Source organism: Lepisosteus platostomus, chromosome 5 (genome assembly GCF_059453375.1).
Source record: "Lepisosteus platostomus isolate fLepPlt1 chromosome 5, fLepPlt1.hap1, whole genome shotgun sequence".
NCBI lineage: Eukaryota > Metazoa > Chordata > Actinopteri > Semionotiformes > Lepisosteidae > Lepisosteus > Lepisosteus platostomus.
Genome location: NC_142615.1, coordinates 36,590,437 through 36,615,618, shown reverse-complemented (window position 1 = coordinate 36,615,618; position 25,182 = coordinate 36,590,437). Strand labels below are relative to the sequence as shown.

Sequence of the window (25,182 nt, the reverse complement as noted above, 5' to 3'; positions counted from 1 at the left end):
TTTTATTAATAAAAGTGTAATATCTTAATAATGAAGTTTAATGTTATCTGTATTAGTAGCTGTATTACAGGTAATGCATGCACAGACTTTATTATACTATTGTAAGAAAACCGGCACAGGGACGCCAAAATGTAATGTAGTGGCTCTCTGAAGGCACCAGTTCTGTAGGGTTTGGGCATTTACTGAGACAATTATTAATTGTAGCAGTAAATCACAAAGTTGATTCTTTTGATGGCTTTAGAGTCCAACCATGCGACATAACTCAACCAACGCACACACACAGGTACTAATACACGAGGATACATTTATTAATACATAGAATATGCATGTAAAACTAACAGATCTTATCGAGAGGGTTATCAGAATACAAAAGGTTTATATTCAGTCAGTTACAAAGAGTTACATATATCAAGAGGACATACGTTCAGTATATCATTCATTAAGATCGTTTCGTAAATGAACTTGGTTACAACTTCTACATTAGATACTCAAAACAAGTACATAACTCTTAGGAATTAAATTGATATCAACTGTTTGGGATAACAATTAAATTCTCGAGCTCTAATGCATTGAAATTGAATACTCATCCAATTTCTGGGGATTCAGATCTACGGTCACAAAGAAACAGTTGCAGGCTTGTTGCTGTCCAATCCGCGCTCTCTGGCTCGGTGCCAGGCTGTGCTGTGCGGCTTGCGACGGTGCGCTGCTGATGCTCACTGACTGGCTAGTTAGTGTTGGCTTTAACTAGCACAGTTTGTGCACAGGAGAAAAGATGACTGTGGGTCCCAGCAAGTCAGGAAGAGGACCGGTTCGTTCCTGATGAAGAGCTAGTTCTGAATAGTGATTCAGCTGTCCACAGTTCTGACCTGTTCACGAGGCCTGCTGCTGGTTACTCTCTGGCAACCTCCACTCTAGACTCTTAGAACAAAGGAAAGTTCTGGCACTCGGACACACTGGCCGTTCCGTGGTTGTCCGGGCTGAGTCTCAGGATGGTCAGGAGGCGCGCTGCGAGAATGTCCTGCCCTTGGGAGCTTTCTGCTCCTGGGCCGTCCTGCCCTGGAATTCTCCTTTGAATTCCCTTTAGGAAAGTCCACAGAATATCTGAATCTTACTGAATCTCCCTGAATCTCCCAGGCTCTCTGTGTTGCCTGTTTTTACCTGGAGGAACTTCAGCTCATTGATTGGCTGAAAGTTCCATGGGCATCAGAGTCCCACGTGGGTTACTCGGCCCTACCAGTCCCTGATTGGTTGATCAAGGTGAGATATGAGTCACTTACTCCTGAGACTTAGGAATGCAGTCCAGATGTCCATCTGGCACTCCCTAGACAGATAGGCGCAAATAGATGACCATTGATCATGATAGCCAGGCTTAGCTAAGTGCATCCCCCTTTGGGAGCTTGTTTCTTATCAAAAGAAAACATCTTAAATCAGCCTGCATGAATAGTTTCTCTGTGGCTGCACCACAGAGATGAACAGAGAAATGGGGCCTTATTTGGGAAGGCTCAGAACACTTAATTCTTTCTTATTAATAAGCCTCGCCGCTACATATCCCCCCTTTTTGAAGGTCACGAGGTCCCGAAGCATTGTTGCCTTCAAAACAAAACAGAGTTAAGTGATGTCCCTTGCCATTAGAACATTAATCTTAAATGTCTACATTACTCCTCGAGAATTCATAACGGAACCAGCATTGGGAACAAACAGGATGAATAACATCTGGAGTATGTATAAACATGGTAGGAGACATTATCTCAGTCTAGGAATTACACATCAGGAAGTTCACTGTCAATATCTGATACCTCTGTAGTAGATATTTGGGGGGAAGTCACTTCCTTTCTTTTGACATGCTACCTTTGACTCATTCGTGCTACCCGGAGTACATCTTGATGTGAGAATACATCATTCAGAGTACACTGTCAGTCATGATCCAGCTACCTGGTAGTAGTGTTACAATAACAACAGTTCCTGTTCCCAGCCCCCGATAAACCACAACACCTGTGTTGGGTGTCTGCTAGGGTGGTTTGGAGGTTTGTTCCATTAAAGCAAACTAACTACCTGTACCTCTTCAGGGCTTACTGTTTCTTGGATTTCTATCCAATTCAATAGTGTGGCACCTGAAGGCATCTATGACCTCAAGTTTGGTCTTATGTTGTCTGGTTCCAGACCGTACAGTATTAAGTCACCAAGCTGTACTATGGCCTCCTCGTGAACTTACAGGAAAACTATTGGTTAGGTAGCTGCATTGTGGTAGCTGTATCATACCTGTCACAAGTCACAGTGTCTGTTAAATGTGGTGTGCTGACCAGCCATTTACTTCCCACCTGCTCTTCATGGGGTTCATTAACCTCCCTCTGCTTGTTAGTAGCTTTAAACCCTTTATTGGTGAATCGTTTAGACACAGCCAATGGATAGCTTTGGTAGCCATACCCATCTCAAGATTTGGAACCGAATTCAATCTTGGATTGCCTTCTGGGTGAGCTATGAGCGATGGGGTTAATGTCACATACTCCTCTACTGAGAAGAGTGGAATCAAATGGGTTGGGATTTGTGCCGTGGTTAGATTGGTTACAGAGGCACTAAACTCCCTTAACAGGTCTTGTGTCAACATTCTGGCCTGTTGCACACAAGCATAAACCCACTGTATAACACTGGCAATCATGTCCACTGGTTGGGGAATAAGGTTTAACCCTGTTGCATAGGAAGTTGCCTGTAGGGTTTTCCCTAAGCTTTCAACTTTTGCTGCTGTTGATACAGTCTGTCACTACCCTCTGGCATCTCTGACACCTGCCTTCTTGGGGCAGTCAGGGGGAGAGTGCCAGTAGCACACAAACCTACCAAAAAAAGCAAACGTGCAACAGTGGCGGCAGCAATCAGTCCTCCCAAAAGTCTTTTCGGGTGGCTGATCCCAGTCATCTCCTTCTGAGTGACTGTTGCCTTTCTAAGCTGGCGCAGCATGTACATGGTGTCTTCCTCAGTATGCCCTGTGGCATCTTGGGCACCAACATCCTGGAAATCTGGGGAGATCTGACAAAGCTGCTGATGCTGCTCCTCCTTTTCCAGGGCATCTGCTTTTTTGATTTGTCCATGCCTGTGCTCTAGGAACCCTGCAGGGGGCGGTGCAGCGGTGGAGCATGCCTGACCCTCGGCTGAGTGGTCATCTGGAGCACCTGAGTGATCTGGGATTGTTACCCCATTCTCACTGTTCAGGTCCACCCTGCACACTTCCTGATTGAGGAATCCCTCTATCGGCATGTTTACAATCGTTCGCTGGGGGTAGGTGTAGGACACCTGCTCGCTCCCCCCTTCCCTCGCTAGGGGTTCAGGGAGCTGCCCCAGCACTGGGATAGCTAGTTCACTGTCTTTGAACTTACTATCACTCACCAGGCCCATGTCAGTGCAGGCTGGGGTTCTGACACCCCTCTTTGCGATGTCCTGCACTGGCAGGCGGGTGGCTTGACCATCCCTCTCCAGTCTGGCTGAACCACTGTTGGTCAGACTCAGACTGACAGACTAAGCTGGCGGCTGTAAGAAAACCGGCTCGGCTTTCATTCCCTGTCCCTTCTGGGGGACTGGGTGTGTTGGCAACCCTGCCGTTGAGGCAGGAACAATCAAGTCAGTCTCACTCAGTACCTGGTAGTTGTGAGAAATAATGTTACCTGACTGAAGGTTCCCTGGGTCACAGCAGAGGGAATCAGCATCTGGGATCAGGTGTGTCCACAGTGCAGTAGTCTCAGCGTCCAGCTGGACCTCCTGTCTAACCTGTGAATGTTGCACCAGAGGCACCTGGCGGTGGCCCTGTGACAGCTGCTCAAGCAGATCCTCACTAATAGAGGACCTCTCAGGGCTAAGGGTGAGGGCTACATCACCAACCTGCTCTCCTGCCATCTGGATTCCTTCCACCACTACAGGGTGGTGGTCCTGACCCCTCTTGGGTGCCAGGGTGCACAGGGAAAGCTCCTTTTCATCGCCAGGTGGGGAGATCTGCTCCTCTTTAGGGATGTAAAAGGTGTGTGCTTTATCTGGTTGATCAGGCGGCTGCTCGGAGCACCGCTCCTGTGGCATGGAGGCTGTTGGGACCTTGGCCGGGGCACGACTTCCCTGTATATTCGGGGAACAAGAAAATATTTTTATTTCTTGTCCAGAGGGAACAGAAGGAATCTCCGCATGGGCTTTTGTGTTCGGTGGGCACTGTGTGAGCACAGTCTGCCTCTTGGCCCCCCTTTCCTTCTGTACAGAAGGCTTAGGAGCCTTGACCTGTTTCCACACCTTGCCTTTCTGGTGATCCACCAAAGGTTCCTCTCTGAGTCGCATGCCCTTTTCTTTTTCTACCCGTTTGAGCTTGCCGTGTGACATCAAACACCTTTTAACCTCAGTGTCAATCAGTGTCTCACTGGGTAAGACATCTCCCATGGCAGCCTCGAGGTAAAAGCTTCCTGCTTTTCCTCTGTGTTTTACTGCCTGCTCTGTGACTTCAGGGGTGGAGTCAGCACTCACTTGGGAGTGGCTGAATTAATCCAGGCAGAAACCCTTCCGCTCAATCAGATAGACTGAGGGAGGGAGAGGGGGCGGGTCTCCGCCTCCTCCAGTGAAGAGTATCAGCTCATTCATGCTTCCGGCAGCCTTGGGGAGCGGTTGTCCCTGTCCTAATAAAGCTTGTTCAAGCCTGGCCAGGCGGGAGGCTACTGAATCCTTTTGTTCAGCCTTTTCTAGCCCTTTCCCTCCCCCGGTGTTCTCATGGCACTTAGGACGCTGGGTGCGGTCCTGTGTGAGTGCTTTGGAACGGGGCTTAGCCAGCTCAGGAGCCTGTGCTCCTTCGAGCAGGGGGGAGTTAACCCTCCTGGCTCTGACGGCGAACACAGACGCTTTAACAGCTTTTTGCTCAGAGCGCTTTTGGTCATCATACTCCCAGGCTTTCTGCACGAATCTCTTAATATCAGTCATTTTCATGGTCTGTGCATCTGTATGCATTAAGATCATCTTTCTGACTGATGGGTGGAGATTCGCAATGAATAAACCCTTGAAATGTGTGTTCTCTTCGCAACCCTCATCATTTCGCACTGCAAAATAAGTTCGTCTAAGTCTCTCGTAATATTCGCGAGGGGACTCTGCTCTCTCGTGCTTAATGTTATGAGCGGCGTCTATCGCAGCAGTCGGGTCAATAAACGCACTGTATTCTTCGATAAGTGCTTGACAAAGCTGCTCAAAATCATTACAGACTTCTTTCATCTGCCTAGCCATCCACTCATGTACAGCTCTGCTGGTAGTTTTCCTGACCAGAAACACTTTCTCCTGTTCTGTGGCGTTTGGCAGGTACTGCAGGGTATACCTGAGGTCTTGAATATAACTCTCGATATTATTCTCTGACACTGCGGGGTCAAATCTTCGCTAGCTCTCTCAGAGAATGGAGATTTATTCTACTAGCTTCTCCACTGACGGAGATATGGAAGAGATCGTGGTCAGACCTGTCGCTGCTAGAGAGAGTGCTTAATAGCGACTCGAATTCAGACCTTTTAGCAACCATCGTTAACTTAAAGAGTATTACTTTTAAGTACGAAATCACAGTTTTACCACAGAAAACCACAAGATCAAGTATGCAATCAACCCGGTAGATTGCAAAAGATCACAAGACAATCAAGCACTGCTTAAAGAGCAAGGGGAACTTTTTCTTTCGGCTTTCAGCACACTGTATTGTCGTGTATGAAACCCGCGGCGTTTTATATTGAATTATTCCGCTTGGTTGACTCATTTCAGTCTTGCCACGCCCGTGCCAGGGACGCCAAATAATGTAGGGAAAACTGGTTCAGGGACGCCAAATATGTAATCATAGTGGCTCTCTGAAGGCACCAGTTCTGTAGGGTTTGGGCATTTACTGAGACAATTATTAATTGTAGCAGTAAATCACAAAGTTGATTCTTTTGATGGCTTTAGAATCCAACCATGCGACATAACTCAAACAACGCGCACACACAGGTACTAATACACGAGGATACATTTATTAATACATAGAATATGCATATAAACCTAACAGATCTTATCAAGAGGGTTATCAGAATACAAAAGGTATATTCGGTCAGTTACAAAGAGTTACATATATCAAGAGGACATACGTTCAGTATATCATTCATTAAGACCGTTTCGTAAAGTGAACTTGGTTACAACTTCTACATTAGATACTCAAACAAGTACATAACTCTTAGGAATTAAATTGATATCAACTGGTTGGGATAACAATTGAATTCTCGAGCTGTAATGCATTGAAGTTGAATACTCATCCAATCTTTGGGGATTCAGATCTCCTGCGGGCACAAAGAAACAGTTGCAGGCTGTTGCTGTCCAATCCGCGCTCTCTGGCTCCGTGCCAGGCTGTGCTGTGTGGCTTGCGACGGTGCGCTGCTGATGCTCACTGTTGGCTTTAACTAGCAAAGTTTGTGCGCAGGAGAAAAGATGACTGTGGGTCCCAGCAAGTCAGGAAGAGGACCGGTTCGTTCCTGATGAAGAGCTAGTTCTGAATAGTGATTCAGCTGTCCACAGTTCCGACCTGTTCACGAGGCCTGCTGCTGGTTACTCTCTGGCAACCTCCACTCTAGACTCTTAGAACAAAGGAAAGTTCTGGCACCCGGACACACTGGCCGTTCCGTGGTTGTCCGGGCTGAGTCTCAGGATGGTCAGGAGGTGCGCTGCGAGAATGTCCTGCCCTTGGGACCCTTCTGCTCCTGGGCCGTCCTGCCCTGGAATTCTCCTTTGAATTCCCTTTAGAATTGTTGAATCTGAATCTGAATCTGAATCTCTCAGGCTCTCTGTGCTGCCTGTTTTTACCTGGAGGAACTTCAGCTCATTGATTGGCTGAAAGTTCCATGGGCATCAGAGTCCCACGTGGGTTACTCGGCCCTACCAGTCCCTGATTGGTTGATCAAGGTGAGATATGAGTCACTTAGTCCTGACACTTAGTAATGCAGTCCAGACGTCCAACTGGCACTCCCTAGACAGATAGGCGCCAATGGATGACCATTGATCATGATAGCCAGGCTTAGCTAAGTGCATCCCTCTTTGGGAGCTGTCCTTATCAAAAGAAAACATCTTGCATGAATGGTTTCTCTGTGGCTGCACCACAGAGATGAACAGAGAAATGGGGCCTCATTTGGGAAGGCTCAGAACACTTAATTCTGCCTTATTATTAAGCCTCGCCGCTACACTGTTAAAGACATTTCGGGAAGCACTTTTTTTGGGACACTGATTTTTCTCCTTTGGGGAGCTAAAGAAGACTAAAGGATGTGGCACAGTGGTAGTGTAGTTGATTCTAGCTCAGAAAGTTGTGTGTTCAAATTAGGTTGGGGTCAGCTAAGAGTTTTTCACCATCTGCTGGTGCTGAACCTAGAATTCTCACCATGTAGTTGAGTTCTTCTCAATATCTCAGCATCTCCAAAACATCATGTCCAACTTTAGAGACAGCTACATCAGACAATGAAAGTTTGAGACCACTTTATTATTACAGGTTCTAGCAAACCTGAAAGCTAAGGCGTTTCAGGTCACTTTTTTAATTGTGTATGAAATTCACTCCCATGGGCTCTGAAAGGGGAAATATACTGTTGGGATCCTTGCAAGTGAGGTGTCTCTTCTTGTGGTGAAGCACAGTCATACGTGACTTGTCTGGAATGACCCAAGACAGACTATCCAGAAGCGACGGCACCACTCCAAGTAGAATGAGAGAGAAACACAACACAGGGAGTCAAGAGGCTCCCACAATTCACCTTTCCTCACATTACTGATTTCTTCACTAACATTTTGACCGTTTTACAATCACAATGCCTGTTTCACATTAAATAAGTTTTTAAACCATCAATATTTAAGAAAAAAAATAGCACATTTTTTTTTCCAATTATTAAAAAAAACATTAAATGCCTTGATTGCATAAAGTTTCACAGACAGAAGCAGCATGCTAGCACAACCAACATTAAAATGGAGGGCACACTACGATTTGCATTGACTCAAAAGTGATCGGCAGACGTCATTCCCTGCATAACGCAAAAGGTGGCAAACCGCATTTGGTTTGAGTGGACGCAAGAAAGTTTTTGTTTTCTGCCTTGATGTCAAGCTGACAAAGTATCTTTAAACACTTTGCTTAGTTTCTCGAGAGACTGCCAAAAAGCAGCTCCCTCCCTTTCGTTTGAAGTCAGTTGGAAGGGGTCTCAACAGAAGCACCTAACAAGGTGAGATTCAAACCCAAGCCCCTGAAGGGGCTGGAGCCTTAATCCAGCACTTTCCACTGTTCAACCACAGTTACCACTGTACTGTGTCTCTTTGTCGCATTACTTGCTCAGAGAAAGCCAGATGGCTTTCGCTCTTCTGGTCCGACTTAGTAGCATTACGACTGTGTAACGAACTGCACCTGCTTTTTTTGAGATGCTGCCATTCTCGTAGTGAGATCTCGACCTCTGGATATAGTTCTTCTATGAAACAGGCTTCACACGTCTGCGTACAGCGCCCTTGATGTCATTTTATTTTTACAGCAGCCGCATCCGGAAAGTTGTGTCTTTTACGTTTTATTTGAACAACAAAACTACATACAATACAAACAAGAGCACATATAACGTATCAAGAAAATCGTCAGTGGCACATGCTATAATACAATTACACTTTATGAAAAACGTTTACACGACGTAAATAAAGATAAGGTCCGCACAGCTTGTTCTTACATTTCGAAAGAGTCCGTAAATACCCCTTTACGTCTATTTTGAACTGTTCAAACGTAGGACTCTTCCCAGACCATTTCACTTTATACCACATTCCTAAACGAGGATGCATCTCCTGTTTTAGAACCATTTTGGGCGGTATGGCTTATACAACACACCCACAGTATTCTAATGGTGGACTGCAGATCTGTGCTATAGTTCAGTCGAATTCGAAGGATCCAGCAATCGTACTGGATTGGACTGGGATTCTGAAATGTCTCTTGCAAAAGTATTCGGGTTTGCTTGAACCTTTGATAAAAAAAAGTGATCTAATCTGAAACTACCCAGCTTACAATCTCTGAGGTAGTTGTCACTAAACTTGGAAGTGATGTGGCACACATGTGCCGTGTGCCTTTACTTTTGTAAAAAACTGGTATCGGGAAAAGTTTCTTAATATTTCTTTTGATTAGCATGCAAGAAAATGTGATCATTACCTATGGAGCCTGCCTTTTAGAAGTTCTCCCTCTAAACACCTTGTGCAGCCTCCCGACAGACTAACAAAAAGCGCCTTTTCACCAACTCAATTTATAATACGCCCCTCAAAACTCACAACCGAATAACAACCCATCCGTATATTTGATTTCCAAGATCCATTCAAGGCAACTTGGCTCTTCGCAAGCAAATCATTTCAGGGAAGAAACTCAGTTTAATCAACTACTGGTGCATTCAGCACACCATTTGCTCTCGCTTGTCAGGGTGGCCGAGTGGTCTAAGGCGCCAGACTCAAGGACATGTGTCTTTCCAGCTGGCTTGGGTGTTCTGGTCTTCAAATGGAGGCGTGGGTTCAAATTCCACTCCTGACAGCTTCTGCTTTTACCTCTCTTGAATTGTTCCAGTGCTAGCTGACAGTGAATGACTGAAATATAAAAGCAGCAGAAGAAAGCAAGCAACTCAGTGCAATTTGTGAGTATTCTGCACTGTTAAAATGCACAGGTTTTCATACTTTTTGGAATTCGTAGCTCAAGAAGTGACTCCTGTTTCATTTTCTATTCACCAACTCGATTTGCATTCCACCCCTCACAACAGACTAACAAACGGCTTCATGTGCCACAGCATTCCCCTGTAGATTCGGTTTGCATTATGAATAGGCGACCCCGAATGAAATATTTTAGTGTTGGCTCAAATGTGAGGAATTTCATGAACCCTCAAAAAGGAACGCTTGCAGAAAATGCCAGCAATTCAAAGCGTGTAGGCAGCATGAACAGACCAATTCTGCAATTTCTTTTATCACGGGCGGTGCTTTCCGAGTCGATGGCTCTGCATTAGAAATGAGAAGTCCTGAACTCTAAACACGTTCTTGCCATAACTGCTACTCCTGCTGCTACTCCTTCGTCCTCGAAAAAAGAAAAGACAGGCATGTTTTGAGTCTCAAAATGATCTTCTGGATCCACAAGAAACATGTCAATTTGATTGATTCCGCAGTATTTTGGATGTACTGTACTTATAACTTCCATCGAAGAGAGATTTCATCAGTTGCATGAAATTGAAACTTTGACTTTTTGTCTGGTATTGAAAATATGTTAAAAAAAACAAACAATTTTCTAACGAACAACTCATGAAGTATTGCCAGGATCTATATTTAGCGTTCGGTAGTGATAACACTGCTGATATTGATTGAGTAGAAATCTGTGATGTATTGATAGCTTTATCTGAAGCGAGAAGTCCTAGAACGCCATCTATGAAGTTTTAGGATTCATACCAAGAAATGCCTTTTGTTTCCCACCCCAACTGCTGCTTTTGCATTACACATTATGTGAACATTACCAGTTTTGGTAGCTTCTGGGCACGATTAAACTGAAACTGAAACTTATTACAAAATTCTTAAATCAGGACTAATTTTAATATCAAATGAAATTACTACAGAAGAAAAGGTTTAACTGAAATAAGAATAAGACTATGCAAGCCTGAAAAATAGAACAATTCAATTTATACAGATGCAGCCATTCAAAGTGCCCGGTACAGACACGTACTGGAGGTAATTGGCAACGGCGTCATGCATTTTGGAGCAAGATGACGCAAGATGACGCGGGGTACCGCGGTACGTGATTGGTTGACCGACAGGGGCACTCGTGGTCCGTTGGTCTGTCGTAGAAAGATTTACTGTAAACGTCTTTACTGTGCCCGTTCATATGGAATTTTACCACTGAAGGGAAATCTTAATAGCTGAGCATAAAAAGAATAGGAGCATACTGTAAGGCGTGTGAAGGCCATAAACGATATTAATTTTGGAACATAAACATACAGTATATGGCTGGTCTCGGTACTTTAAAGAAAACATACACGAAACATGGTTTCATTATGACCAGAATCGGTCTTGAGATATTTTTAACTTGATTTACAGTATTTGAGAGGTATGTCTTGACACCAATACTACGTAAATACTGCTCACGTATATGTTTCTAGGTTTATATTATGCATTTCATACGGTCAAATTACTTTTGAGCAACTGATAAGAAGCGCGCAATGGTATGCCCAGGGCGTTTTAGTTTCGTTTTGTGCGGGGACTCAGCTTTAACTATATCGCCGTGGATTGATTAGAGATATCAAGTACATACAAGTCATTTTTTAAATGTTGTAGTTCGTCTTGTAAAAATGTTACGAGTACATCATCTGTCAACAATTACACAGGTTCTGTTTCCATATTGCGGATTTTGGTTACGTAATATTATTTTCTAATTTCACGTTGTGAATATATGATTTGGGCAAACAGAGCCGCAAAGAAGTACATTATGGGTTGTTGTTTTTTTAATTTGCAGTTTTATCTAGAACAAGAGATGCTTAAACCTTTGTCTGATTCTTGTGAAACTGTCCACACGACAGTTACCTAGGAGTTGACTTCAGTGATGTCACTGATGGGATGTTTCTAAAAATCCATCCACTGTAAAACGTCTTCTCCAGTTGTCCTGCATATGTATTCGCTAATGAAGCTGTGTGTTCTGATCCTGGTTCTCTACATTTCTGTATGAACCAGCTTAGAGGGCTAAAAAGCTTGTGTTTAAATTGAGTGTAAGGTAATTTATGCTTCTAAAGTCGTGGTCAGCATTTATTATTGTACTGTGCTGTAAACTTGTTCTGTGCCTAATTACATTATTTTATAGCTTTATCAAATCTGTACATTGTCTGTCGATAATTTTTCTGTAGTGCTTTTTCAGCCCTCAGCATGTGACTGTGCTGGTGGTGCTGTGGGTTAGTTTCCTGATTCCCATGTAACTATGACTTTATTTTTTAACAAACATTTCTTTGAAAAAATGAAACGTTTCCCTTGGTCAGAGATTAAATAAAACCTCACTCGCACCAAACAAATTTATATTTCTAAATATCACAACATGATCGAATTTAAGTATTTTTATTAACAATGAATAGTCACCTATACGTTACAAAATAAACATTTATATTGATTTGAATCGCGTTTTGATTTAAATTGTAAATGCGTGTTTAAATATATGTATTTAAAGGCAATATACTGTATAAAAGCGCTGATTCTTATGGAATGTGTTCCGCCGGGGATTCAAAAAATTATTATTTTTTAATCGCGTATCTAAGGGAAATTGCAGTATAACTTTGTTCATGCACAAACATTGGCATGTTACATTATTAATTTGGGTGTCTCCTCATGCCAGAAAGCTCTAAATTGCATTTTGAGTGCGGTTTATGACTTTTTCTAAATTGCAACCCATAAATAAAGCTGATACAGTTTAGACTTACTGTATTCTAAACTGTATTACAGCAGCACATTGGACAATGCAACGTAAATTGCAAAAATGCACTTGGAATCTGTCCAAGCCCTACTACAAAAATTATTTAAACTGCGACACTTATCATTCATCTTTAAATAAACTTTATTTTATATAGCGTTTTAAGCAAATAGGTAATTAGATTGCTCATAAACCTAATCGCTTTTTCTACATAAACACAGCGTGATTGCTCTCTGAAAATGCTTTTTCTTTATATTTAGGCTCAGATTTCAACTATAGATCGTATTATTATAAACTTTCTTGGAAAAATGTCTTTTACGTAAACCATGTTTGCTATTAATTCATTTAGGGCTAGAATACATTCATTGTCTTCTAATCGAGTCGAGTTGACATTGGAAGCTTGCCATGCCCGGACTGTTACACCAACGCATTAGCATGTTAAAGCGATTTCATTGATTTATTTTAGTTAACATTTTATATATCACCTTTAAAAGTGGAATCTCAAAGCAAAGTAAATACCCAACACTGATTGTACCCATCTGTCATGCTAATAAAACACCTTGAATTGAATTGAATTGAGGGAGAGAGGGGGGGGGAGGGCGAGTGAGATAACCAGGACGTAAGGCAAATAAGATACAGTACACTCCACAGACATTCACAACAGCGACATATGAAACGTTTGCACATATAGTTAAGTTATTACTTGGTTTGCAATGAAATACAATATTGTTGTTGTTGCTGTTCTTGTTGTTTTTATCCTGTAAAGCGTTTTGAGAAGCCACCTTTAAAAGCGCTGATTCTTATGGAATGTGTTCCACCGGGGATTCAAATTGATTCAAAGCTCTAAATTGCATTTTGAGTGCGGGTTTTTGACTTTTTCTAAATTGCAACCCATAAATAAACTGCGACACTTTAAACTGTGACACTTATCATTCAACCAAAGCTCGAAATACCACAAGGACCCTCAAGAGCACAGCAAAGACTGTATTAAAAGACTGTATCACACCTAAAGAAGAATATTTTAAATTTCTTGGCGCAGTTCATTGTGCAATTAACCCTTGTATGTGCTGTCCGCGTTCAAAATGCAATTTAAAAAAAGTCAAAAACCACGCTCAAAATGCAATTTAGAGCTTTCTGGCAAGAGGAGACACCCAAATCAATAATGTAACATGCCACTGTTTGTGCATGAACAGGGTTATACTGCTATTCCCTTTGATACCCGATTAAAAAAAAATAAAAAATGTTTTGAATCCCCGGCGGAACCAGGCATCCATATGAATCAAGCAACAGGTTTATTCCATGCTGAAAAAAAGAAGAAAGAACGCAATGATCCCCCCAGAGTCTCAGCCCCGGGTTATTTGGGTTTTTAGACAGAGGGTAAAAAACTCTCTCTCTGGCTTGACCTCCCCCTCCCTGTGTATTGTCTGTTTTTTTGTTAACAAGGCTCGCCAGCTAATGTGAATTGAAACCTGTCTTTCTAGCTTTTAAAGTCGTGCGAAGTGTAAGCCACAATTCAAATAGAGAAAAAAGAGCTGACTGGCAAGATTTAAGATGTGGCTGTCAATGTTGGATTAAAAAAAACACATTGCCAGACGTTTGTTGCATTGCTTGAAAAATACCTTTATTTTGAGAGACTGGATAAGTATTTCAAGTGTTTTTTTTTTAACTTCCTGAAAAACAACTAATAATTTAACTATATGTGCAAACGTTTTATGATATGTCACTGTTGTGAATGTCTGTGGACATGTGCTGGCTGGACAGGAGGCTCTACTGTACACAGAGAGGGGCGGGAGGAGGGGACAAGCCCCTCTCTGTGTAGAGTAGAGTTTGATTAATAGGGAATATAATACAAATGTTGTTTGGTGTTAATGTGTTGTTAAGTGTGAATTTGTACCTGTTTCCCTGAGGTCTGGCTTTTTTTCTGGAAAACCATAACTCTGGTCTTGTCCAGATTGACTGTCGGCGCCCAGGTCTGACAGTAGTGCTCCAGCAGCGCCAGGTTCTGGCGCAGCCTCTGTTCTGTGGGCGACAGCGGGACCAGGTCGTCTGCAAAGAGCAGGAACTCGATTTCCATAATTAATGCAGATCAGTAAATCAAGGGACAAAACAATTATTGCGCCCGGCTCCTCAATGGGCTTTGACGTGCTAATGCGTTGGTTTAACAGTCCGGGTGTGGCAAGCCTCTAATGTCTCCCGACTTCGGCAAGAGGCACCCGCCTTTCATTGGAAGACAATGAACATTCTAGCCGTACATGTGAATATAGCATAAATACACAAAGGGATTGGGTGAGCTCCCATCACAAAAAAAACTGCGAACCTGCACTACAGCGACTACAGTACAGTGTGGAGACCAAGACCTTTTACGGGAAGAGATGGGGTGCTTCTGCCGCCCCAGCTTCCAAAGAGCGAAGGGTAAGCAAATACAGCAGACTTCATCTGAAATACGTGATTACAGCGTATATTACAAGGTATTATTGCCGTTTTGAATTTTAAATTCAATTATAATTATTTCTTCGTAGCCTGTTCTTCAAGAAAACACAGCACGGGCGAAACGATCTACCACCAGGACAGTAAAAAAGAAAGCGGTAAGACGGAAAAAAAGAAAAGTTTATTTTGACTTCTGTTCCGCGACTGATGAATACTACTGTGTGACTTTATTTCTTACATGAATTATGTTATTTTGCCACAGGCCGTGGGTCTCTGCTCTCGGCCACTGGCCAGGGTGCCAACCTGTAGAAGCAGCACCTGTGTGGAGACATTTCGGCAGCAGTGGGAGCAGTACGATGCATTACTGGGGAGGACTGGGAGGCTAGAGACACTCCTGAAAATGCAGAGGAAGGAGACAGTATGTTCCAGCAGTCAAACAGTTGAGCAGCTGTCTCCCGAAAAGTGCCTCTCCCCGCCGCGCAGGTTGCAATGCCTGGCGAAAGCTCTGCCCCCCGCAGAGCACACACCGCCTCAGGACACTCCATCCCGGCCTCTCCGTTCACCACCGCATGGGAATTGGTTGATGCTGTCCCCGCCGTCTATCTCCCCCCAGGAAGCACAGCGGAATTCACAGACGCCAGTGGGACGAATAATTCTCCCAGATGTCCAACTGCTACCCATCACTCAGGAGATGGAGGGGGGGTTGTACTTGCAGTGCATCGGCATAGACGGGAAAGCAAGAGCCGACTGCTACGCCGCCCTCATGTTTCGAAATCTTGTGACTTTTGAAATTTACTGGGGGTGGACCACGTCTGTAAATTTCGATGGGTCCAGAGGCAAAAGAGCCTTGCCTTGCAATCTCCGGGAAACCATTAGTAGCATGGTGAATCGGAGATTCTCAACCCTTACTTTGTGCGACTGGAAAATAATTCGTGATCGGATCAATGAAATGCTTTGTAGAAGGAGGTGCTCTTTTCCTCTCGTCTAACAGTCTGTCCACAAACAAAACATTCCTGTTAGACAAGAGGAATGTAAAAAAACAATTACTTTTGTCAATGGAAACCTGTGTGTGTGTGTCTCTCTCTGCTGGATGAATAAAAGCTTTTTTATTAAAAACGCGTTTGTGTTTGTCTGGTATTTACTTTGGTCCCTTTTAACTGTTTTTCCCATCTACTTTTTTGCTTTGAGATGCCACTTTTAAAGGTGATATGTAAAATAATGTTTTTTATTATTGTTATAGAGAAACATGATCAGGTTTTCCCTGGTTCAGAAAAAAAGATCTAAAGTGCCACATCTAACTTTCTTAATTCAATGTATTTAAAGCAGTGAACTACTGTAGATGTAACATAACATTCAGAAATACAATCGAGAATAGTTTTGTGGTGTTTGTTTAGATGAAATGTTCCTAAAACGTATAACGTAACAAAATTAAAGACGATTAAAATCTGTAATCTTTCCACTTGTACTGTATGTCATCGGAAAGTTTCTGCTTTGTGTAAGGATGGTATCAAAAAGTAATCTTAAGTGGTGAGAAAGCTGTGCTCAATGTATTTAAGGGACTTAAAAGTAAAAGGAGATGCTTCATATTGCTTGACTAATTTTAAAAACTAAGTTATAAATGCAGACACTCCCTCGGTGCCATGCCGGGTGTAAAGATCAAAATATACATTCGTCCCGGGCAGAGGCCGAAGAGTGCCCGGCTGGGGTGCGCGGGGAAGAGCAGGACAGGAGTGAAAGTGGTCAGGGCGGGGTTTAGGAAGGCGTACAGTCTGGGCAGGTATAGATTACACTTTTCTAAAACGTATTTGAAAAATAAAAACGATTACAATCTAATCCTTCCACGTTTGATCCCAAAATCCCAAGAAAAATAAATCTAAACGGGTAGAAAGCTATGCTGAAAGTTTATTAAGATACTTAGAAGACAAAGATACTGTATCAATTTATGTTGCATTAGTCTGATTATGATTACAAAAACACATATAATTAAACATGCGTTTGCGATTTAAATCAAAACACGATTTAAATCAATATAAATGTTTATGTTGTAACGCATACTGTCCAGCCTCCATTTCTCTATAAAAATTTACTCTATTACACACACACACAATAGAAGCAGGAAGCAGAAGCAGGGACCGTTGTCAGAAGGGAAGAAGGTGACTATTCATTGTTATCAAAAATGACTTAGAATCGATCATGTTGTGATATTTTGAAATATAAAAGTCAATTGATTGTCCATAATATTGCTATTCTATTTTTTCGAAGAAATGTTTGTTAAAAGAAAAGTCCAGCACCAGCTGGATTTGAACACACAACCCGTGAGTTGGTAATCGGGCACATAGACCAGTGGGCTACAAGGGAAGGTGCATGAAGAGAGAGGCGAAACAGCCCTACACAGCCCTGTCGCAGTACACGACTATACTCATATCGTTATTAATTTCTTGAGATACGCGATTCCATATTATATTCCCTTTTAATCAAATTCTAAAAGTACGCTTGTTGACTCCGGTATCACGTTAGTTAAAGACTTCGATGCTTAAAATGTTTAGGGAGAAATGGAATACTGGTGTGTATGTTTTCTTTAAAGTACCGAGACCAGCCATATACTGTATGTTTAAGTTCCAAAATTAATATCGTTTATGGCCTTCACACGCGTTGCAGTATGCTCCTATTCTTTTTATGCTCAGGCACTAAGATTTCCCTTCAGTGGTAAAATTCCATATAAATATTCAATACTTAAAGGGCACAGTTAAGACATTAAATATACATATACATACTGTATACAGTACAGTTTGCATACGGTAATATGTTTATGTTCCTAAGTCAATCTCTTTTATGAGCATGTGAAAGGCATGGTGAATTGATTCTCAAAAATTACTGTACTTTGCATGATTGGAAACAAATGCATGATTGCGAAATGCTGTGGTGTTACTTTTACAAAGAGGGTCAATGAAAAAAAGAATGTTGACCAGGGCAATACTTTGAGTTTACACTTACAGCTCGTCCAAGGTCATTCATTATTACTACTATTAGTAATATCTTCGTTAAAGACTTTGATGGCGACAGCTCAAACATGAGAGGTTGAGCTTTATTAGCTCCACCTTGCGGAAATTCCGGATACTATTATTTTGCTTGCCGTATTATAGGAGAATTTACGGTAACTAGTGGTATTTACCGGTAACTCGCGGTAGACTGCGTACAGCGTACCAGAAAATAATGCGGTATCGCCCACGCATTTTGAATGGCTGCATCTGTATGTTCCAGCAGTCAAACACTAGGGTGTCAGCCGTCTCCAAACAGACCTTCATCTCCTGAAAAGGCCCCTCCCTGCCACACAGGTTGCTGTACCTGATGCAATGCGTATCTCCATACAACCCTCCACCCCCAGCAGAGCACACCCCCTCAGGACACTCCATCCTGTCCTCTCTGCTCACCACCACTAATGAATTGGCTGGTGCCGTCCCCACTGTCTCTCTCCCCTCAGGAAGCACCATCTACACAGCAGAACTCACAGATACCAATGCCACATACAGTTCTCCCAGATGTCACCTTTTGCCCATCAGTCAAGAGAAGGAGGGATTGAATGTGCAGTGTGTCGGCACAGAGGGGACAGCCAGAGCCGACCGCTACGCTGCTCTTCCGTTTCGCAATTTTGGGACTGGGGGTGAACCACATCCATAAATTTTGACTGGTCCAGAGGCAAAAGGGCTTTGCATTCTCCAGGGAAACATAGGAATGGTGAATTGGAGATTCTCAGAACTTACTTTGTATGATTGGAAACCGATACATGATAGGATAAACAAAATGCTTCAAAGAAAGAGGTGCTATTTTTCCTCTGGTTTTAGTCTGTGCAGCAATAAAACAATCAGATTAAACAAGAGAGAGTGCGACATTACTTTTCGTCAATGAAAAAATAGTCTTTTCATGTTTATTTAAGTGTCCTTCTTTAGTTTGGATTGCATTAAACAACTCGGGAGTTATTGTTATGATTACTCTATTATCGAATCCTCAACTCGTTCACTTTTTGTTATTTTGGGAACATTATGACATGTTGCTTTTAGCCGTCGATTCTGTTGAATTCACTCAGTTTGTAATGTAGGGTGTAGGGTAAGTTAAACTTTGATACAGGACAAATATATTTCCCACCACCTGTACTGTAGTAGCATTAAAAGTATACAACATGACACTGTATGCATGTGGCACATCTTTGTTCAACTTAAGAAAAAACAGGACATTTGATTGCTGATTGCCTTATGTTAAAGGCCAACAATGACACCAGAAAACTGAAAGTTCCTTCCCCTCCCCAAGTAGAACTGTCTAATCTACATAAACACAGTGGGGTGTAACACCTAGCCTAGACTTTGTGAGAAGTATGGAGCTGCGTTGCATTAAAATGGCTGCAGTGGAATATACATAGTAGGCAAAAGTTAATTTCAAGCTGAAAAGAAAAGACTCAACATGTCTCCACTATACATCTTCCATTTAGACCATCCAATCATTTATTATTAATATCTTCCATATCCCATTAAAATCAGAAAGTTTCTTACAAGTGTAAATCCAACTATTTTCTAATCGCTTTATCCAGGACAGGTAACAGTTTCACCAAAATTATTTGGTAACTTTTTACGATTGTCAGACTTCAGAATGCTTCAACTGATGCTTAAAGATATGACATAATGCGTACTGTGTTAAAGAGCTATTGAGCACAGAACATCTTTACACTTGTGAAAAGATTTGCACGTGCAGTTTATTCTTATCTGTGTGAAAACAGGAAATATCGATGGAGTTTCAGAAAGTAAACAGAGGTCTGGAACACCATATCTCAGATGTTTAATAAATTGAAGTTTGTGAAAACAGTGACAAATCACCACCAAACAAAATACAATTTTAGAATACAAGCAGTTTGAAATTATTAGTTATTAATAAATCACTTAACTTTGAGCATGTTGTGATATTTAGAAATAGCAACAAATCAATATAATTTACTATTTTAGTTTTTCAAAGAAATTTTTTTGTTAAAGGAAAACTCATGCCAGGAGCTGGGTTCAAACAAAGCTAAAGCTGAAAAGGGCAGGCAAAATGTTTAAGTAATCATGGGTGAATGAGACAAATTGATGCAGATATTTAGAAAGAAAGTGGACTATGGTAATATTTTGAGCTTACAGCCTATCCAATATTATTCTTTATTAATCTTTCATATCACATTAAAATGAATGTTTTTTTTTAAATGTAAGAGAATACACAACGCGTGTCCTCTATAACACTTCAGTGTACTTTTTAATCAGTTTAATTTTTATCAATGTTATACAAAGCTTAAAATTATTAAATTGTATGTACCGTTTAGACTGTTAAATTCTGTAATTGACAAAGGATTGTCCCTCAGTATTGACAGGGATTCAAAACCAAACATTTTCTAGCAACAGCGCAAATGCTGCACATGAGACATGAAGCTTTCATAGCTCCGCCTGGCGGTTTTACAAGATATTTCACCCTACTTTGATACATCATGCGGTATCCTACAGTTCTTTGCAGAACAAGCACTGCTATTTACTGCACATTTTGAATGGTTGGATCTGTAGTTCTACTCAGTTTGGTGTATTCTTGATAAACCAAGCTGGTGCCCTCCCTCCAACTCACCATTCCTCCTTTATGGTAGTGTATGCAGAGAAACCCATGTATACAAACCCACAGGGTCAATTGCAATGGACATCCCAAGTTAAAACACAGCTGCGTGCTAAGTTAGTACGGTACATTCTGAAGATCATCTCCCGCTCCGAGTTCAATTGCAGCAAAAACATGTGGAACAAAGATGGAGCTCAGCTCAACTTGTGCTTAATCCGGTTCCAAGGGCTCGTGTTAAGCAATTTTAATTAAATATTACAATGTTTCCAAGCGACGGATGCATAAATTCAGTACGTGGTAACGATATTATTTCCCCTATATTCTGGAGCTTTCTAATGCGATTCTTCGTTACACCAAGTATGGTACTAAGTTGCTCAAGCCATATTAATAGGTGGTTTAAAATAATTCACTAGTTTAGTCACTTCTAGGGGGCAACAACTATTAATTTGTGTTCGTTGTAACTGAGAACAGGTTTAGTACAGTGCTGTGGACTAAGCACAGCAGCAACGTTCGTTGCAATTGGACTTAAGGTGGAGCACAACTTCAGACCACAGCTGCGTACTAAACACGGGTTGAACGCCTGTTAGTACTTCACTTTCAGTTTGTTGCAATTAACCCCTAGACTTTGCACTACGAAGGTGTAAATCAAGCTCAAGCAGAGACAATCCATTAATGGCTTTCATAACTTCCATTAGTCTCCACCTCTGTCTTCCCTAACTCATTCTTGATCTTCCTAAACTAGGCGTTTAACTGAAATTCAGCCCAATGATACTGCTTAGTCTGAGAAAAAAAAATATAATAAGCGCTATTCCCGACAGCCTGAAAAGAAACACAGATTCCTATAGCCTCAACTGAGCAAAAGAGTCCGTTTCTGCACCTTCTGAAGTATTATTTTAAAAAAAAAAAACACCAGCACTGGCTGAAGAGGCTGTGTGTGTCCGGGCTCAACGGTTATATAGGACAGGACTCAGCGCGCAGCAGGTCTCATTGCTCTGCGCTGCCCGTGCGGAATGCGCGTCTCCTCCCTCCACACTCCACCGCCTCGCTAAACCGCCTTCATACTCCCCAGCGGCAATAACATCTCCATTTATTACATTTATTCTTCCATCTTAACCCAGAAAACTCCTGGGACGTTTCTGTGAACCGGTAAAGCTCTCTCTGTTGGTGGTCACAAGTAGAAACAATGCACGAGCTGAAAGCAGGAAGTCAAAGCACTCCTCCCTCACTGTATATCTGGGTCCAGACTTCCGAAAACTCCTAAAAGTGAATTTCCAGAAAGCCATATTAAAGTCTCCCATCCGTTCGTTTCAAATACATAAATTAGATGAGTTCGGGTTCTTTTCTAATGTATTTTAATTGTTTGGCACTGTACCTTGTTAAATATGTTACAAGCAAAGTTTATCAACTTCATGCGAGGTTTTGCGTGGATACAAAAACATTATATGATATCTATAACACACGTGAATAGTGAATCTGAATTAATCAGAATGCCTCGCAGCACCAGAATTGTTATTTGCGTATTTTAAAAATACATCTGGTGCATCTGAAGACAGAATAAAACCCAGAACTGTAAAAGGACGACAGACCATTAAACTGTCTGGTGATATTGCTGCATGGGGCGCAAGATCACAATAGAACACGTTATTGTAAAAAATGTTTACATTCGTGAATGAGTATTTTTTTTAATTATACCAAATGTCCGTTAAATAATGAATTACGTTTATCAGACCATAAACACTATTATATGAAAAAGAAAAACATTTACTATATATGCATTTAACTTGCTTTTTTAAAAAAACATGACAATACGGTAGATAAAAATTGTTGTTCAGCGCTCTTGTATTAAATATACTCTACCAGCCTTTTAAGTCATGTGTCAGAAATAAAGTGTATAAAATTCGCTAAATCAAACAAAACACAAGCGCTACGAAAAAGAAAAAATGTGTTTATCCTGCAATTTTATCTTGCTGAAACGTTTTTTTTTTCTGTGGCACTAACGGGCTAACGGTTAGGATTCCTGGTTTCCTGATTACATAGAAATGTGTCTCTCTTGTCTTACGGTGTCCAAATGACCAGTTCAGTGTAGAAAGGAGCAGCGTAAAACACCGGGGTAAAGTTAGCTTGAAGTTCGAAAACGATTTTGCCACGCCTGTAGCGTTTACACGAAACCTCTTAGAATCGCGAGAATACTTGCTTTGTGCATAAAATACATTGTGAATGCTTTCTCAGCCTTTACTTTTTCGTTTATATGACATTTCTTGGACCAAGCACGAATATTCTTTTGTCCATATCTTCGCAACGGAAGCACAGAACGCCTTCAAACCAAATGCATTTTAAAGACCACGACGTGGATATTTCCACAGCCTCTACATCAAAGTATCAGTGAGCTAATTATCTTTTTTTAAACCTCCGGTTTTTCATCGATGCGTAATTACGCACTAACTGGAACCCGGGGGACCGCTGTATACACAAGTTCACAACGCGAGAAATACTGTTCAATACGGCTTCATGCGAAAAACCCGTATATGACCATAGGCAACAGAATAGCGCAGTCTCCAATTACTCAGACTGTAAGCACGGGAAAAAAGCTTTGTCTGAATTCTGAAACCCTTCCTTTACGTCCTGTTTTCATTCAGGTAAGAGTCAACTATATGCACAATACTACTGACAGCAGGAAGATTAAAATATTCTTTACTCAGCAGCTTATTAAAAACAGCTCCCATGATGTTCAAACCGATTTTTTACACAGAACACTGACACACCTTTGCGTTCTGAATCTCTTTTTCTCGTGTGTTTATTTAATGTGGCACAATGTACTGGGATAGGGGTATTCTGTTCACAAACCAATATCATTTAAACCACAGCACCCACAATGCTGCAAGTAAGTGTTTTGCACACTAAGCAGAGAGCGATGTCTTCCTCGTTAGTATAGTGGCAAGTATCCCCACCTGTCACGCGGGAGACCAGGGTACATCAGGACATGCATTGAAGTGAAAGCAGGATGCGCTGCGACATCCACTGTGCAGATCCCGCCACACTAAGAGGTGAGTGGGTCTGTTCGATCACAGCGCTAGGCGAATCCCCAAACAGTGTGCGTGGCAACAAACGAAACGGGCCTGTTTCCGCCCGGTTTCGATCCGGGGATATCGGGCCCAGTAGTGGCGGGATCTGTACAGTGCATGTCGCAACGCTTCAATGTGCTTCCTGATGTCCTACCCCGAGAACAGAAAAGACAGCATCCACAGCAACAACAGCTCAGGTCTCTGCACAGGAGCTAAGCTGCCCTCATCTCCTCTGCTCTGCGGCTCCTGCGGAGTGGAGTCCTGCCTGGAGCCGTGTTTGCAGGCGGCGGCTCCCCGCTCCCTGTCTGGGCGTCGTGTCCAAGAGCTCCTGGGAGGAAGAGAGAGCCCTCCCACTCGGGGGCTTTTCCACGGTCTGTGTGAGGAGGGGCGGGTGTGTCCAGTAGCTTATCGAGCGGAAGCCTGGGGCGGCGGAGAGCTGTGATCGTGCAGACCTTGAGGTGTCACCTCTTTGTCTGCTTTCCCGCCCCCCTCCGCCCAAGCTCTGCTCCAAAGTAGCCCGGCAACCCCTCACACCTGCACGTGTCACAACCTAAGGTGCGGTCATGAGACACCCATGGGGTGTCGTTCTGTTCTTGCTAATTGTTTCCTGCCCGTCGCAGGCAGGAGTCCATGCGAGGAAGATGCGCTGGACAGAGCTCAGAGGGCGCAGCTGGGTGGCTTTCCTTCTGAGTGACGTTCCTGCAACACTCTCCCGCTACTCTTGGTGCGCTCATGCCACCACACAGGAAGGCTGGAGCAGGTGGCTGTGGGCTTTGCACACCGCCGAAATAGCTCAGTTGGGAGAGCGTTAGACTGAAGATCTAAAGGTCCCTGGTTCGATCCTGGGTTTCGGCATTTTGTTTCATCGCGCCCTTTGTTCCTCTCTCCAGCGCCCCATTCCTAAAGTGACGCGTCCCTTTCTCAGCCTGAAACACAAGCGAGACACCAGCAGCGGTCCCTGCAGGTTTCCGTAGTGTAGCGGCTATCACGTTTGCCTAACACGCGAAAGGTCCCCGGTTCGAGACCGGGCGGAAACAGCCTCGTTTTGCACGCTCCTGTACTTCACAGAGGCCTTGAGCGACCGGTCATTTGTTCCCAATGTATTTCCGGTGCCTTCGTGCACTCTTGTACCAAACGCACGTTCCTTCTGTACGCGGAGCCGATCATTTGCAATTGGGCTGTGCCGACAGACCAGGACGAGCTCTGTCGGCTCAAAAGCAGCGCAGGACCTGCAAGAACAACATAAAGATTAGCATCCAGCGGGGGCCTCTTAGTGAGCCCAAGATCTCATCAAGAATCGGCTCCAGCAACAGGGCTGGGCGCATTGTTCCATTCTCCGACCACTCTTGGTGTAAACAAGTCCCTCTTGGTCTCTGCTTGAATTGCACTTTCCTGCGTTTGCTTTGGTGTAAATGGCTTCCCCTGCATGGGCGAATGTGAAGAAGATCCTTAGTAAGTAATTGAAGAAAACCGAGAAGAGGTCGGAGTGGCCTCTGTCGTTCATCAACGATCCAGTCAGGCAGTACTCTTCTGTAAAGCGCCGTTCGTTCACATCGATTGACTTTTTTTTGCCTTCATTCGTGCAAGTAGTAAAAGCAGACGCCCCTTTAGGGAGCCTGTCAGCACCCGTTGTTTTCCCCTTCTGTAAGCTCT

General features: G+C 42.8%; 2 non-coding genes across 2 annotated transcripts; both read left to right on the top strand.

Moving 5' to 3' along the window:
* Nucleotides 1-9,416: 9,416 nt before the first annotated feature.
* On the top strand, nucleotides 9,417-9,529 carry trnal-caa (transfer RNA leucine (anticodon CAA)). The gene is made up of 2 exons: nucleotides 9,417-9,454; nucleotides 9,484-9,529. It is a non-coding gene; the product is annotated as a tRNA-Leu (tRNA).
* Nucleotides 9,530-24,311: 14,782 nt separating this feature from the next.
* trnaf-gaa (transfer RNA phenylalanine (anticodon GAA)) lies at nucleotides 24,312-24,384 on the top strand. Its single transcript has one exon. It is a non-coding gene; the product is annotated as a tRNA-Phe (tRNA).
* The last annotated feature ends 798 nt before the right edge of the window (nucleotides 24,385-25,182 follow it).